This window comes from Nycticebus coucang, chromosome 20 (assembly GCF_027406575.1).
Source record: "Nycticebus coucang isolate mNycCou1 chromosome 20, mNycCou1.pri, whole genome shotgun sequence".
In the NCBI taxonomy this organism is placed as follows: domain Eukaryota; kingdom Metazoa; phylum Chordata; class Mammalia; order Primates; family Lorisidae; genus Nycticebus; species Nycticebus coucang.
The window spans coordinates 23,203,326-23,218,490 of NC_069799.1; the positions used below are offsets into that span (position 1 = coordinate 23,203,326).

The 15,165-nt window shown below is 38.8% G+C and overlaps 1 protein-coding gene and 1 pseudogene across 3 annotated transcripts in view; both read right to left on the reverse strand.

Moving 5' to 3' along the window:
- LOC128572806 (zinc finger protein 91-like) overlaps positions 1 to 15,165 on the reverse strand; it is a 70,555-nt gene that overhangs the window by 38,937 nt on the left and 16,453 nt on the right. The window contains exon 1 of one of the 3 annotated variants that reach the window (XM_053572907.1): positions 6,922 to 6,974. The exons of the other annotated variants lie outside the window; for them this stretch is intronic. The gene's annotated coding sequence lies outside the window, so the exon portion shown is untranslated. Of the gene's footprint in view, positions 1 to 6,921; positions 6,975 to 15,165 lie in introns of those variants that run through there. 3 annotated transcript variants of the gene reach the window in all.
- LOC128573192 (uncharacterized) lies at positions 9,701 to 9,786 on the reverse strand (annotated as a pseudogene).

Consider the following 15,165-nt stretch of genomic DNA (forward strand, 5'->3'; position numbering starts at 1 on the left):
TGGCTGTCTGTATTTCAGGCAAATGGTAATCAGAAAATAGCAGGTGTTGCAATTTTATTTGCAGATACAATAGGCTTTAAAGCAACAAAAGTAAGGAGGAATAAGAATGGTCACTTCATATTTGTTAAGGGTAATACTCAATATGATGAGAGTTCAATTATTAACATTTATGCACTCAACCAAAATGTGCCTCAATTTCTAAGAAAAACTCCAACAGACATGAGCAACTGGACTTCCTTCAACTCCATAATAGTTGGAGATTTAAACACTCTTTGGCAGTGTTGGATAGATCCTCCAGTAAGAAGCTGAGCAAAGAAATTTTCGATTTAAACCTAACCATCCAACATTTGGATTTAACACACATCCACAGAACATTTCATCCCAACAAAACTGAATACACATACTTCTCATCAACCCACACAACATACTCCAAAATCATTCACATCTTAGGTCACAAGTCTAACCTCAGTAAATTTAAAGAAATAGAAATTGTTTCCTGCATCTTCTCAAACCACCGAGGAATAAAAGTTGAACTCAGTAACAACAGGAATCTGCATACTCACACAAAAACATGCAAGTTAAATAACCTTATGCTGAATGATAGCTGAGTCATAAATGAGATTAAGAAGGAAACTGCTAAATTTTTGGAACAAAACGATAAAGAAGACACGAATTATCAAAACCTTTGTGATACCGCAAAGGCAGTCATAATTAATACCACTGCAAGCCTTCCTTAAGAGAACGGAAAGAGAGGAAGTTAATAACTTAATGGGACATCTCAAGCTACTGGAAAAGAAAGAACATTCCAACCTCAAACCAAGTAGAATAAAAGAAATAACTAAAATTAGAGCAGAATTAAATGAAATTAAAAACAAAAGAATTATACAACAGATAAACAAATCAAAAAGTTGGTTTTTTGAAAAGGTCAATAAAATAGATAAACCTTTGGCTAACCTATCTAGGAAAAAAAAGAGTAAAATCTCTAATTTCTTCAATGAGAAATGACAAAGATGAAATAACAACACACTCTTCAGAAATTCAAAAAATCCTTAATAAATATTACAAGAAAATTTTATTATCAGAAATATGAAAATCTGAAGGAAATTGACCAATACTTGGAAGCACATCACCTTCCAAGACTTAGCCAGGATCAAGTGGAAATGTTGAACAGGCCTATGTCAAGTTCTGAAATAGCATCAAACATACAAAATCTCCCAAAAAGAAAAGCCCGGGACCGTATGGCTTTACGTCAGAATTCTACCAAACCTTTAAAGAGGAACTAGTACCTATATTACTCAACCTATTTCAAAATATAGAAATAGAAAGAAGACTACCCAACACGTTCTATGAAGCAAACATCACCCGAATCCCCAAACCAGGAAAAGACCCAACAAGAAAAGAAAATTATAGACCGATATCACTAATGAATATAGATGCAAAAATATTCAACAAGATCCTAACAAACAAAATCCAGATATATATCAAACGATTTATGCAGACCAAGTCAGTTTCATCCCAGCGTCTCAAGGCTGGTTCAATATACGTAAATCTATCAATATAATTCAGCACATAAACAAATTAAAAAACAAAGACCATATGATTCTCTCAATTGATGCAGAAAAAACTTTTGATAATATCCAGCATCCCTTCATGATCAGAACATTTAAGAAAATAGGTATAGAATGGACATTTCTTAAACTGATAGAGACCATCTACAGCAAACCCACAGCCAATAACGTATTGAACGGAGTTAAATTTAAATCATTTCCACTGAGATCAGGAACCAGGCAAGGTTGCCCATTGTCTCCACTGCTCTTTTTTTTTTTTTTTTTGGCCGGGGCAGGGTTTGAACCCTCCACCTCCGGCATATGGGACTGGTGCCCTACTGCATGAACCACAGGCACCGCCCCGTCTCCACTGCTCTTTAACATTATAATGGAAGTTTTAGCCATCACAATTAGGGAACAAAAGGCAATCAAGGGTATTCATTTAGGGTCAGAAGAGATCAAACTTTCGCTCTTCACAGATGATATGATTGTATATCTGGAAAACACCAGAGATTCTACTACAAAACTCTTAGAAGTGATCAAGGAATATAGCAGCATCTCAGGTTACAAAATCAACAGTCATAAATCGGTAGCCTTTATAGATCCCAACAATAGTCAAGCTGAAAAAAACAGTTAAGAACTCTATTCCATTCACAGTAGCGCCAAAGGTGAAATATTTGGGAGTTTATATAACAAAAGACGTGAAAGAACTCTACATAGAGAACTATGAAACTCTAAGAAAAGAAATAGCTGAAAATATTAACAAATAGAAAAACATACCATGCTCATGGCTGGGAAGAATGAACATTATTAAAATGTCCATAGTACCCAAAGCAATATACAATTTTAACGCAATCCCTATTAAACCTCCACTCTCATACTTTAAAGACCTTGAAAAACTAATACTTCTTTTAATATGGAATCAGAAAACACTTTGAAGAACCAAGACATTACTCAGAAATAAAAACAAAGCAGGAGCAATCACACTACCAGACATCAGACAATACTATAATCAATAGTGATCAAAACAGCATGGTACTGGCACAAAAACAGAGAGGTAGATGTATTGAACAGAACAGAGATCCAGGAGATGAAGCCATCTACCTACTAATATTTGATCTTTGACAAGCCAATTAAAAACATTCAGTGGGGAAAAGATTCCCTATTCAACAAATGTTGCTGGGTGAACTGGCTGGCAACCTGTAGAAGACTGAAACTGGACCCACACCTTTCACCATTAACTTAGATAAACTCTCACTGGATTAAAGATTTAAACTTAAGACATGAAACTATGAAAATACTGGAAGAAGAGTGCAGGGAAAACTCTTGAAGAAAGCAGTCTGGGCGAATATTTTATGCGGAGGACTCCACAGGCAATTGAAGCAGCTCCAAAAATACACTATTGGGACCTGATCAAACTAAAAAGCTTCTGCACAGCCTAGAACACAGTAAGTAAAGCCAGCAGACAGGCCTCAGAATGGGAGAAGATATTTGCAGGTTATATCTCCGACAAAGGTTTATGAGCCAGAATGCACAGAGAACTCAAACTTATAAGCGAGAAAAGAACAAGTGATCCCATCTTAGGTTGGGCAAGGGACTTAAAGAGAAACTTCCCTAAATAAAACAGGCACACGGCCTACAGACATGAAAAAAAAGCTCATAATCCTTAATCATCAGAGAAACGCAAATCAAAACTACTTGGAGATATCATCTAACTCCAGTAAGATTAGCCCATATCACAAAATCTCAAGACCAGAGATGTTGGTGTGGATGTGGAGAAAAGGGAACTTCTAAACTACTCGTTGGAATGCAAATTAATATATTCCTTTTGGAAAAAATGTTTGGAGAAGACTTAGAAATCGAAAAATAGATCTGCCATTCAATCTATAATTCCTCTACTAGGTATATTCTCAGAAGACCAAAAATCGCATTATAACAAAGATATTTGTATCAGAATGTTTATTGCAGCCAATTCATAATTGCTAAGTCATGGAAAAAGCCCAAGTGCCCATCGATCCACGAATGGATTAATAAATTGTGATATATGTACACCATCGAATACTATGCAGCCTTAAAGAAAGATGGAGACTTTACCTCTATCATGTTTACATGGATGGAGCTGGCACATATTCTTCTTAGTAAAGTATCTCAAGAATGGAAGAAAAAGTACCCAATGTACTCAGCCCTACTATGAAACTAGCACTTTATGAGCTTGGGCTCAATACAAAAATTCCCACGCTGGGGAGACTCTGCCTCAAAAAAAAGTTCTACTTGACGTGGTGCATTATAATTTTATAAGAGTCATGTTGCGCAAGACAAAAAAAAACACAGAAAGTAGTTCAATTTTCAGAAATGCAAACAAAATTCAAAGTAGTGTGAAAATGCAAAAAAAAACTACATAATTATCTCCTAATGATTTAACTTTATTTAAATACATTTTTGTAAATTTTTCTGGAGTGGCTGTGGACAACATAGAGGCTCTCATTTTTGCATGTCCACATACGTGTGTAATTTGTAATGGTCGCACTGGTACGAACTTCATTTCATTTTATATTATAAATAATAAAAATGGAGATTGGGACATAGTTCTAAATTTTCATTTATATTAATATTTTCCTTGTATTACAGCAACACACCTATTCCTGGCATCACAGGGATTGAAGTGGTGATTCAATGTTCAATGATCATTCTTTCATTCCAATATTTATGGAAAACTTATGAAGTGACAGTGCTGTACTAAGTGATGAAGACACAGTAGTAACAAAAAATTTGGATCCCACCCTCATAGAATTTACAATCTGGTAGAATAGCTGAACAAGTACAGGGTGGTACAGGGCTATCTATCAGAGTGTAACCATAGAGAAAAATGTATTCCCAGATCTAAGAAAGGACTCTTTCAGGAACTGTTGCTTCAAACTAAAACCTGACTATAAAGACATTTTATAAGAAAAGGAAGAAGATGCAAGAGAAACAGGAATGAGTGAGACATAACTAAGATCTATAATAAGATATGTTTACTGAGTGGCGGTTCCATGAAACAAAATTTTTTTTTTAACGTCATCAGCTGCTTTTATGTTCCAGGAATTGTTTAGATTTCATGATCTACACAGAGGGAACCCAGCAGGCTGTGGCAGGAGCTGCTTCCCAGGATCAAGGACTCACCACTGCCCACGCCAGATGGAGCCTTCTTAAAAGTGGTCCCCCTGGTGACCTTCACAGCCTACCCCCACACAGGTCAGAAGCATCCAACTCTTAAGGGAGACAAGCAGGAGGGCAGGGGCAAGCAGGGACATAGAGAGAAGGGACAAGAATCAGGACAAAAAAGTAGCTGAGTGCAACATTTCCACCCACCCTTGGGATAAGCTGCACTGGGTTCTCCCAGCTCCATCTCCCTGGCTGGTTTCTTACAGATTTTTGCCAGGTCTCCTAAGAGGTCTCCGTCTTCTCACCACCAGTCCTTACTTGTAACTGTGCCCCATACACCCCAAGATGTCCTTCATCTGCATGTGCACATCTCTCAGCTCGTCCAAAACCAGAAGCCTCAGCTCTCTGATCAGGCTTCCAAACAAAGTATAAATCTGTGGAGTTTCTGGGAACTATTAGGTTGCTGTTATCTAGAGTAAATAAAATTTGATGAATAAAATTATGAAAAATTTATTTTAAGCAAAAACATCAATTAAAACACCTGTGCCGGGGCGGCGCCTGTGGCTCAGTGAGCGGGGCGCCAGCCCCATATACTGAGGGTGGCGAGTTCAAACCCAGCCCCGGCCAAACTGCAACAAAAAAATAGCTGGGCGTTGTGGCGGGCGCCTGTAGTCCCAGCTACTCGGGAGGCTGAGGCAGGAGAATCGCCTAAGCACGGTTGGAGGTTGCTGTGAGCTGTGTGACGCCACGGCACTCTACCAAGGGCAATAAAGTGAAACTCTGTCTCTACAAAAAAAAAAAAAAAAAAAACACCTGTGCCATATTCTACCTGCAGTACTAACTTGTTGACAATCATATAAAATCACCAAACAATTTTCAAATATTTTTGTAATGAAAATTAGCAAATTCTTATTATGGTTTCCATGGAAATGGTCGTACAGACTAAAAAATTCTACTATACTAAGAAGGCAGTGCCTGATAATAGCAGAGTTTTCCGAGTAGATATGTTATTCATAAGTAACAGTATCCCACATGCATAGCCTGGTCTTTACAGAGTTGTTGCAAATTCAGTCCCTGACAAAATGAGAAATAATTCCTATAACTTCCTGTAAAATGTGTATTTCAAGACCTTTACAAAATTTAACTCAGTTTTTTTAATATTACATAATTTAGAATTGTTTTATAAAGTTAGGATAATTTAAATTTCAGCTTAAGTTAAGTATTTTTGTTAGACCTAAGCTATAATGGAAAAATACCAGTTAACTCCTGGAAAGTTTTAGGTCTGCAAACTTTCAAAAAAGTAATGAAGTCTAGTTCACCCCCACGATAAATGAGAAAGTAATAATTGATTTCTTGCTTGTAGTTCATTCCCAGTTTCTTCCTTGGCTAACTCCCTGGGAAACAGACCAAGAAGTACCAACTGTCCCCGGACTGATTTTTAAACAATACCAGGCAGAGAAATTACTGAAACTAAGATACATGGAAGGAAAAGTACTGAAAACCAAAATGTATGATGTACGACTAACTACCGCAAAATTCTGCTACTGTACAATGCTTGCTCGCTACTGAACCCAAATGCACCTGGACAGCCTCTGTGCAAACCGGGATGCAGACCTGGCCTTAAAAACTGGACCCCTTAAGTACTCCGGGCTGCTCTCAGAAACCCCATGTTCAGGCACTGAGGCAGTAGCCAGCCGGTTCTTCAATAAAAGGACTCTGCTGTAAATTTGACTTGTTTGGCAGTGTGGTCTTTGTGGCACTCCTGGGCACAACTGTTTCATCAGAGCGTGTCTGGGTATACTTCAGTATACTTTAGGATCACCCCATTTGCACAGGCACCACAGCTGGAGAAACAGAGACTCACCAGACACAGACTATTTCTTGCCTCTTTTCCTCATTAAGGCATCAGTTCATCAGTCAACCCAGTCACGTGAGAGTTTTTGGTAATTTGTGAGATCAGACCCAGGACAGATGTGTTCCTGAATATTTAAAAATTCATCAGCAAGGTAGTATGATGTAAGGGACACAACACTCAAATAAAATATTTTAGGAACTCTTGATGATGGATAGAAAAAATAGAAGGGGAAAAAAAAAAAGCAGCACCAGGCATGGACGCTCACACCTGTAATCCCAAAACTTGGGAGACCAAAGTGGGTGGACTGCGCCCAGAGCAAGACCCCATCTCTAAAAATAGCCGGGTGTTGTGGCAGGTGTCTGTAGTTCCAGCTACCTGGGAGACCTGTGGCTCAAAGGAGTATGGTGCCAGTCCTATATGCTGGAGGTGGCGGGTTGAAAGCCAGCCCCGGTCAAAAACTGCAAAAAAAAAAAAGAGAAGGTCTCATTATTCATTCACTTCTGCATATTATAAGCAGCAATGTGAACACATGATATCAACCTTGTTCTTTAACTCAGAAAATAATGGAGATATTCACTCTTCTGGTCTCAGTGCATGGAGGACCATTATCCACTAACATTTGATAGTACTTTCTAGGGAAAAATGTTTACATTTATTTTCTATCTTACGAAGCCATGGAGAAATCATGTTGTTATTGTCATTTACTTTACATTTTCTTTACATAAAACCTCAGTTCAGGGCTCTGCACCTGTGGCTCAAGCAGCTACGGCGCCAGCAACATACACCTGAGCTGGTGAGTTTGAATCCAGCCCAAGCCCTCCAAACAACAATGACGGCTGCAAACAAAAAAAATAGCTGAGCGTTGTGGTGTGCTCCAGTATTCCCAGATACTTGGGAGGTGGAGGCAGGAGACTAGCTTGAGCCCAGGAGTTGGAGGTTGCTGTGAGCTGTGATGCCAGAGCACTCTACGCAGGGCAACAACTTGAGGCTCTGTCTCAAAAAAAATAAATAAAATAAAAAAATGAAATAAATTTAAAAACTATCAAATCAGGCTCAACGCCCATAGCCTAGTGGGTAGGGCTCCGGCCACATGCACCAGGGCTCGTGTGTTCGAACCCGGCCCAGGCCTGCTGAAACAAAAAATGGCCAAGCATTGTGGTGGGTGGCTGTAGTCCCAGCTACTTGGGAGGTTGAAGCAAGAGAATTGCTTAAGCCCAGGAGCTGGAGGTTCCTGTGCTCTACCAAGGGCGACATAGTGATACTCCACTCGAAAAGAAAAAAAAGCGTAGTTACCATTGGGTAACAGATTGACTTTCATCTGTATTTGTATCATTCATTATTTCACACACAAACTTTTGAAACCTAGTAGAAAAATTTAACACAAAAAAAATCACTGCTGCAAAACGTGAGATGATTATAGGTTAAGTAACATTCTTGGTGAAAACTAGTCAGAACCCACCACTGCTCAACTTCACTTGGGACACCAGAAAACAGAGAAAGCCAACTATTACTTTTCTCCTCCACCACCCTCTTATTGGTCCAAGTTTCCAATCATCAACTAGTAAATGGACTTAAAATGGAACATGTACCCCTGGGGATACAGGCAGAGAGACACAGAGTACAACACAAATTAATTGCTCATTAATGGTACAATAATCAATGGTACAGGACTTCTTGGCCTGTATCTCATAAAATTGTCAATCAAAGGGGCTATGTCTATTAATGCTTCATGTTCAAAAGTATAAATGTGTTGGTTGACCTGATTCTAAGTGGACCTCAATATGGGTTGGTCCTGAGGGCTTTCCTAGAGGAATGCTCTTCCCAGATAGAGTTCACCTGGACATTGATTTTTTTTGGCCATTTGACGTCACCCTCCAGATGCTGGAGTGACACCTATTAGTCATGTTCTTCCTGTACCTTCATTAGAAGGCTATTGTTTTCTGGAGAAAAGGTAATATGAGTATATAATTTAGACAAGTGTCTCACCAGCAAGAGAATGATGAAATCAGGCATCTAAAGAAACCAATGAGCCATCTCTTTTTCTCCAATCCAGCATGTAAGAGGTTTAAGAAAGAATTTGTGCTCCAGCTGTCCTGGCACTCCTACTATAGAGTCGGATTGTTTAGTCAGAGGGGAGAGTGGAGTATTAAGCACTGAATATGTAGCCCTAGCATTTGTTAGAAAGTCTTAGCCCACAGCTTTCCATAGGTAGAGAAGAAAAGACAGACTACCCATTGGAGAGGGTATCCTACAGACTTTGGGCCAAATTATTGCTGTCCAGAAAGGCACCATTGTCATGGACCAAGTAATACCTGTGGACAATGCTGTGCCCATCTCAGGTGGCCAGAGTTCTCTGGGCCTTGCACTTTCCTGCCGAGAATCACATCATCAGATTCCAGTGGAAGAAGGCATCCCTTACAAAGCATGTACCCCCTTTCTACGTTCAATTCCCGGGTTTCATACTTAACTGTATTTGGGTACCTCTTTTTAGCCTTTGCCTCATCAAGTCCTCTTGCTCAGATGACCTCCCTGTCTGCTCTGATTTTTTCCAGTGACCAGAGTGAAAGAGCTGCCCATTGATCCAGCCTGACAGGAGTCTGGATCAGCCTGAGTCTTCCTGGATCTTTTTCAGGGGGTCTGTGAAGCATTTTAAGACAGATCATTTGCCTCCAGTTTAAGAGTGGCTAATGAGAGCTTTCTTTTTTTCTTTTCTTTTCTTTCTTTTCTTCTCTTTTTTTTGAAACAGGAGTGTCACTATGTCACCCTTAGTAGAATGCTGTCGCATCAAAGCTAACAGCAACCTTGAACTCTTGTGCTGGGACTACAGATGCCACAAAGCTCGGCTATTTTCTGTGTTATAGTTGCCATTATTGTTAGCAAGCCCAGGCGCGGTTCAAACTCGCCAGCCCCGGTGTATGTGACCTGCACCTTAACCACTGAGCTAGGGGAGCAGAGCCTTTTTTTTGAGACAAAACCTCAATATGTCACCCTCGGTAGAGTGCTGTGGCATCACAGTTCACAGCAACTTCAAACTCTTTGGCTTAAGTGATTCTCTTGCCTCAGTATCCCAAGTAACTAAGACTATAGGAGCCCGGCACATCGCCCAGCTATATATATATATATACTTTTTTTTTTTTTTTGACAAGACATGCAAAAATTTATGGAACGCTTCATGAATTTGTATGTCATCCTTGTGCAGGGTCCATGCTAATTTTCTCTGTATCGTTTATTTTTATATATTTTTTGGTTGTAGTTGTCACTGTTGTTTAGAAGGCCCAAGCTGGGTTCGAAACCACCAGCTCCTAGCACTCTGCGCGGCTGAGGTGAGTGAGCTCAGGAGTTCCAGACCAGCCTGAGCAACAGTGAGACCTTGTCTCTTAAAAAAATAGCTGGGTTCTGTGGTGGGCACCTGTAGTCCTACCTACTTGTGAGGCTGAAGCAAAAGGACCACTGAGCCCAACACTTTGAGGGTGCTGTGAGCTATGACACCACACCATACTACCGAGGGTGACAAAGTGACACTTCTGTCTCAAAAAAAAAAGAAGGACCACAAGAAGGGCATGGAGTACCCAGTTTGTTCCACAACCAGAAATGGTCCCGTGTGGCCAGAGTCCACACTTGTGAAAGAAAATACAAGTTGTTCAAGTGTAACAGTAGTTACACATACAAGTTCTGTTATCTAAATTTAGGAGCAGAAAGCCAAGAGGTATGAAAAGTGAATTAAAGACACAGAGGAAGGAGTGAAAATGTCAGGCAATTGAGAAAAAGAGTCTGGTGTTTTAAAGGATAAAGATGGTTCCTTCTCTTCTTTACTAAGGGTTCAAAGGAGTAATGACCTTGAGTATTGATATCAGTTTCATAATCTTGATCTCAATACCTATAACTAATCAAATACATCTTAAGGCAGGCAGAAGAAAATATAGATAGGTAGATTTATTTTAACTCCATAGTGGCAGACTGACGATGAATAAATGACTTAATTGTTCTTATCAGTTTCAACATATACACCAGCAATCTGAAGAGGTTTTAAACAAAGTCTGATAACAAAAAGAACACTTTGTTGTTTTAATTGGCGATTCCTTTCAGGTAGGTTAACTTGTTCACATACAAAATAAATTCACCTTTCCAAATATTGTGCCTTACATACGCCATTTTTCACATGCCTAAGTTCTATCTTTGCCACAAAGTTTTCTTCTTAAACCATGACTTATTTTAGGACAAACATTGGCATATTAGGTTCTTTTTTCCTACACGAAATGATTCCCTTTTAATTTTCCTACACGAAATGATTCCCTTTTAATTTTCTTTACCATCTACATTTCTTGATATTCATGACTTTCTTCACATCTCTCTCATGGAGAGAATACATACTGGATCCTTCTGGGATTTTTTGTTTTTGTTTTATTGAGATAGAGTATCAAGCTGTTGCCCTGGGTAAAATCCGTGGCATCAACAGTTAAAGCAACCTAAAACTCTTGGGTTTAAGCAATTGTCTTGCCTCAACCTCCCAACCTCCCAAACTCCCGAGACTACAAGCACCCACCAAAACACTAGCTACTTGTTGTTGTTGTTTTTTAGCTGGCCAGGGCCAGGTCCGAACCTGCCAGCCTCAGTGGTATGTAGCTGGCGTCCTACCCACTGAGCTATGGGCGCCACCATACTGGATACTTCTTGCTTTAATGATTTTTCTATTGTGAAAGAAAATTGCATCCCAGTTAAGTCTTTTAAAAGGCCTGAGAAAGGAGGCCTGTGGATGCAAAGGATTTAGGTCTCTAATGTAAAGTTCAGACTTCATCCAAACAAGAGAGTAGGGCAGTTGGAAAGTGCTAAAAGGGATAAACCAAAACATCATCAACCAGGGAGCACAGGGACTTTAATTTTACCTTCCATTTTTAAGAGAGATATAGGAAAGGAAAACAGAGGCCCTGAATTTCCAGGGAGAGCAGAGGAGTGGTTCTAGTTATACGAACATCAGTTTATTTACCATGGCAGAAAAAGACAACTTCCCAGTTGAGCTTATTCTGAAGCTGGAATTTGTCCATCAGACTGAGAGATTTCCAGAGGGTCAGGGCTGGTTCAGGGATTTCACAGGGGCTAGAAGGTGAATGTGATCCTGTCTCCAGGAGCGGGCAATGTCACTTCCAGTGCATCTCTCTACTAGTGAGGGCATAGTCCCCTTCCGAAGCCATTTCTAACTCCAGGAACCCATGTCATAGTAGGGAAGGGCTCAGGCTGGGTGTCTTCTTGCCTAAGCCTCTAGGAAAACTCAGTGTCTGACAACCTTCTTCCTCTAGTGTAACAAACATTTCAAAAGCTTCCTTCTGCTCTTAAGACCTGCTGCTGGCCTGCCTGGCTTTTTCTCACTGTCTCCTCACCCCCATTCTGGTTATTAAGACCTAAAAAATCTGGTTCAACATTCTGCTTGTAGAGCCTGAAGCCCCCTTTTAAGCTTTTGAACATTAGTGGTAACTAGGAGATGAAGTGGATTGTCCAGGTGAAGAAGAAAAAAGCAGATGGAGCAAGTGTTGGTTAGGAGCTACCTTACCTACAAGTGAAGACAGTGAAAGAGATATAGGAGTAGTAAGTAATATCCAGCAGGCAGAATGAACTCAGAATGTCTATTGTTCCATTAGTTTATCGCAATGAAGGTATGTATTTTCCTCCCAGTTTTTGGCACTAAAATGTCACATATGGGGACCAGATGTCAGGTATATACTCCCTGTTTCTTTTGTTCCAGGTGCCAAAGAATTTTTACTACTACCAAGACAGTGAAACAAATGAGCAGAACAGTAGATACAAGTTTGCAAATGGCAAAGTTTATTAAAATGATGGTCCCTCCAGAAAAGGAACACATCTACCTTTTCAAGTGGAGAAGACCCTGGGATTAGTAAACTGTTTCCCCTTACATGGATTTTCCAATTCTATGTTAAGTGGTGTGGGGGTAAAATACTCATGATTTTTCTTGGAAACAGGGAAATCTTCCAGAATGGAAAATCCTCCCATTTCTATGCCTGCAATCAATGAATACCATTTGTCATTGTAATTGTAGAGTATGATAGAACTGGTATACACTGTATTATGTTAATGAAAATAGGTCACTTGAGCCTACTGCCATCTTACTTGTATGCCCGCTCCAAAGACCACTTATTGTGGCCACGGCCATATCTCCACATTCTGGCCTCTCTACCTCTGAGATTCATTTTTGTAGAGCAAACATCAGTTCAGTTTGGGGAATCCTTTTTGAAATACCAGCTTTTGTTTCTTGGAAGACCCTGTGCTCAATTTGTTCCTCTTCTTATGGAAAAACATCTCCTATCCTATCATCATCATCTACCCTTGTCTCTCCTTAGCCCTATTAACAGGATAAACACAACTTTAAGGCTTTGAGACATGACTGACATTTGTAGAGTTCTTCCACATGAATTATGATCACAATAGTGTGAGATATTTAAAGATACTGTCACTCTACACATATATAGAATTTATCTATGAATTCTGTTATGTACTAAAAAGTGTGAGTACAGGTTGTAGGATTCGACACTTTGTTCACATTTGTAAAGAATTTCTGTGTTATAAACTTTTCATTTATAGAATGGTTTGAGCACAAGTTAAACACTTGCCAAGTTCTTCACATTTGTTAGTTCAACCATTAGTAAACATCAAGAGTTTCTCTTCAACATGAATTCTATTGTGTACAAAAAACAGTGACTACTGGCATAATGATTTGCCACATCTTCAGATTGTTACCATTTTTGTCTGCTATGATTTCTCTTATGTTTTCTAAGGATAAGGACCAGTGAAAACCTTTGCCAGATCATTCACATTTGTAAGATTTTTCTCCAATATGACTTTTCTTATGGTTAGTAAGGTCTTATGTTTAGTAAGAGCTCTGGTTAAAGTCATTTCCACAGTTAACATTTGTAGGATTTGTCTTCAGTATGAATTATTTTATGCTTAGCATGTTATAAAACACGTAAAAGTACTGCTACATTCTTCATATTTGGAGGGTTTCTCTCCTGTATGATTTATTCTATGTACAGTGAGGATTGAATGTGAGTTGTAGAGTTTGCCACACTGTACATATTTACAATGTTTCTCTCCAGAATTTAATGTTTTATGTCTAGAAATGTTCACATACTAATTAAAGGCTTTGCCACATTTTTCGAACTTGGTAGAGTTTTTCTCCACAATGAATTCTTTAATGGACAGAAAGGATTGAGTGCAGGGTAAAGGCTTTCCCACATTCTTCACACATGTAGGGTTTCTCTCCAGAATAAATTCTTTGATGTTTACTAAGAATTGAACTAAATATAAAGGCTTTGCCATATTCTTCACATTTGTAGGGTTTCTCTCCATAATGAATTCTTTGATGTTTACTAAGGATTGAACTAACATTAAAGGCTTTGCCACATTCTTCACATTTCTAGGGTTTCTTTCCACAATGAATTTTTGATGTATAGAAAGATTTGAATATCAATTAAGGGCTTTGCCATATTCTTTACATTTGTATGGTTTTTCTCTAGAATGAATTCTTTGATGTCTAGAAAGGGTTGAGTACTGGTTAAAGGCATTGCCATACCCTTCAAATTCATAGGGTTTATCTCCAGAACAAATTCTTTGATGTCTAGAAAGGTTTGAGTATTATTAAAGTCTTTGTCACATTCTTCACATTTGTAAAGTTTCTCTCCACAATGAATTAGTTGATGGTTACTAAGCCTTGAAATAAAGTTAAAGGCTTTAACACATTCTTGACATTTGTAGGTTTGTCTCCAGAATGGATTCTTTTATGTTCACTATGGTATGAGTACTGGTTGGTAAGTTTGTCACATTCCTGATCATTGTAAGATTTTCCTTCAGTATCAATACTTTCATGGTTACAATATTTTAATCTGTGGGTAAACATTTGCCATAATTTTCACACTTGTTAATTTTCTCTTTTTATGAAGTCTCTTAGGCTTAGATAGGCTTGAGCAAGACTGGAAGACTTGACTACCTTCTTTGCATTTGTACTGTTTTTCTCCAAAATGAGTTATCTTATGTTCTGTAATGTGTGAGCAGAAGTTAGATGCTTTCCCATATTTTTTACTCATAAAAGGATTTTCTACAGTATATATCGTCTTATGTCTATTTAGATTTGACAATTGTCTGAAGACATTCAAACATTTACTACATTGGAAGACTTTGCCATGGGTAGCTGTTACATATTGGTCAAGTCCACTGTAACATACATTCCATGGCTTACACTCATACAAACTTTCCCAGTCTTTTGTTAAATTTAAATTCTAGGGGCCACAGCTTTGTTATCTTCTCAGGATCATCTCTCGGAATAAAATATTGCAAACAGTCTAGGATAAAATGCTTAGACATAACTGAAACAAATTTAAACAATAAGAATTTTAGCCACTGCCTTTTAATGAGAATTAAGTACATTTTATATGCAAAATCATGTCAAGAACAATGGGAAGATGCCATAATAGAGTACACAGGCACTAATTATCTTAAAGATGAATAAATGTTGCATGTATACACTGCATTTGGGGGAATTCTCAAAACCAGGTAAGAATTTACAGCACAGGCCAGGGACGGTGGCTCATGCCTGTAATCTAGGCACTGTGGGAA